Source organism: Coptis chinensis, chromosome 6 (assembly GCF_015680905.1).
Source record: "Coptis chinensis isolate HL-2020 chromosome 6, ASM1568090v1, whole genome shotgun sequence".
NCBI classification, from domain to species: domain Eukaryota; kingdom Viridiplantae; phylum Streptophyta; class Magnoliopsida; order Ranunculales; family Ranunculaceae; genus Coptis; species Coptis chinensis.
In genome coordinates this window covers 45,167,037-45,169,265 of record NC_141461.1, presented here as the reverse complement: position 1 = coordinate 45,169,265, position 2,229 = coordinate 45,167,037, and the positions used below count along the sequence as shown (strand labels likewise).

The window sequence follows — 2,229 nt, the reverse complement described above, 5'->3', positions numbered from 1 at the left end:
TTTCACAGAGACGAATGTTGACATCTTGGCTCGTGAAAAAGCCATGGTGGAGGAGCTTAGAGATGAAGCTAAGCCCTACAGAATCTCATGACTTACAAGGAATCTATGAAGCGCAGTTATGACAAAAAGTTGTGCGCACGAGTATTCAAACCAGGTGATTAGATCTTACGTACAAGACAAAAGAGCAACGAAGAATCCAACAACTGGAAACTCGGTGAAAACTGGGAGGTCCCTTTTATCATTGAAAAGCTCACATCCAAAGGTTCTTATTTTCTCAAGAACTTGACTGGTGATCACTACAAAACTAATGACCTTCTCCAACGGACTACAACAGTAGGGAAAGAGAATACCCAACGGCCTAAAGCAGTCGGAGAGCCGTCGGAAAATGGCCAATCAGGTTAGCCTACTGACTGTTTTTGACCATCGGAATAGGCCGTTGGCTAAAATATGCTACGCCGGCGGATGTGTGACGACTATTAATCGTTGGAATGTACCCACTGTCTAGGGCCATCGGCAAAACTTCCACTGCTCTTAACCGTCGGAAAGTTACCTATGCCGACGGTCTATGTTGGATGCCAAAGCTATTTCTGGACCACATGGCAATTAGTCTGTAGCCGTCGGTAAAGAATGTTCCTGCAAACTTAATCCGTTGGAAGAGTTAATTTTTTTTTTTTTTTTAAAAATTATTTTTTCTCTGCTCACATCAAAATAAGAACCCTGTACAACATAACAAAAACTTTTTAACCCCCAAGATTGCATTGTGAGCACCTTGACTATATAAACATGTAGAAATGAATCAAGAAGATAAAGCTTACAAATTCATTTAGTACACCATTGAAACGGGTAAAAACAAGGAGCAAAATTGTTTTAAAGCTTACAAATACTAACACCATATATTGTTTACTAAATCTTTCACTACACAAGCACAACCAGTCCCACTATTGTTCTTACTCTTGTTTAAGCGCCAGGAGTAGCTTAAGATGAAGTTGCTGATTTCAGGTATGCAATGAGATCGGCACGTTCATGAGCCTTCTTAAGTCCATGAAAAACCATATTTGTTCTAAGAATGTACTACAAAGCAGAAGAGATATAAATCTTTGTTAAGAAGAGATATTTGTATGAGATCCAAACATCATATTATGTTCAATCAAAGACAATTTAATATTTCAAAGCTTTGAGTTTAATTATTTATACAAATGATAAAATGTATACAATTACTCACCTTCTTTGGGTTGAGTAGACATTCATGCAAGGTTGGGTCTCCCCATTTTATAGCCATGTTTTTGTTTGCAGCGGATAATATAGCTAGCCCTAGGAAATCAGACTAGTATATATGTTAGCTCTTCCTAGTATGCAAGGGTCATTTTCACCATAGGCAACAACATTACGCTATAGTTGTGAAAAACGATTTATTGTAATGTTTTCAAGAAATTGATAGAAAATAGTAGTCATAACTTAAGATGTAATATTTCAAAGACATTGATAGCAAATAGCAGTAATACCTTAAACTCTTTAGGGACTTGACCACGAACATCCACCTCATGGGTTGGTAATGGGAACTGCGGAAGCTTCTGAAAAGGAAAACAATGGTCAATAAACGACCTTTACATGATAAATTGGTTTTATTTATTGATTTCTTATGGATTTACCTCAGTAGAACAAGCCCCCTAAAAAAATGCACGCATGCGAAACTGTGGTAGCCGATAACATCTGACAACTAGTAGTCCAAATCGCGCCTGATAATTCATGGCAACCAAACGCCTAGCGCCAAGCGACCAAGGTAACCACTAGAAAACTTTTCGATATCTACGACATTCTCCATGAGCACATATTTTGGCTTCAAGTACTGGATGATGTCCATGAAAACAACAAGTTGGTTGTTCTTCAGATCCTCTAAAGCTTATCCTTGTTACGGATACGGTTGAATCCACTAATACCTTGGCAGGGAGGGCCACCATATGTATGACATGAACTTTACCCTTTAAAAGATAAATTTTAAAAATAAATAAATAAATAAACAACTTACAAAATACAGCTTAAGAATAAATGTGTTACACCACCATTTAAGGAACAAAAATGATATAAACTATTCTCTTAAAAAAAGGAAAAGGAAAAGATAACCTACTGGTAAATGCAAGATGCTTGAGTAGTTACAAACTCCCATAATTTTCCCTCACAGTTTCTAGAGCACAAGTATGAACAGCTGTAAGTACATACACATGTATAAGA

The 2,229-nt window shown here is 37.1% G+C and overlaps 1 long non-coding RNA gene across 1 annotated transcript; it reads right to left on the bottom strand.

The window, feature by feature from the left end:
- Positions 1–1,228: 1,228 nt before the first annotated feature.
- LOC147493183 (uncharacterized) lies at positions 1,229–1,723 on the bottom strand. Its single transcript, XR_015197854.1, has 3 exons — positions 1,650–1,723; positions 1,503–1,571; positions 1,229–1,389 (listed from the first exon to the last, which is right to left on the bottom strand). It is a non-coding gene; the product is annotated as an uncharacterized LOC147493183 (long non-coding RNA).
- Positions 1,724–2,229: the final 506 nt, after the last annotated feature.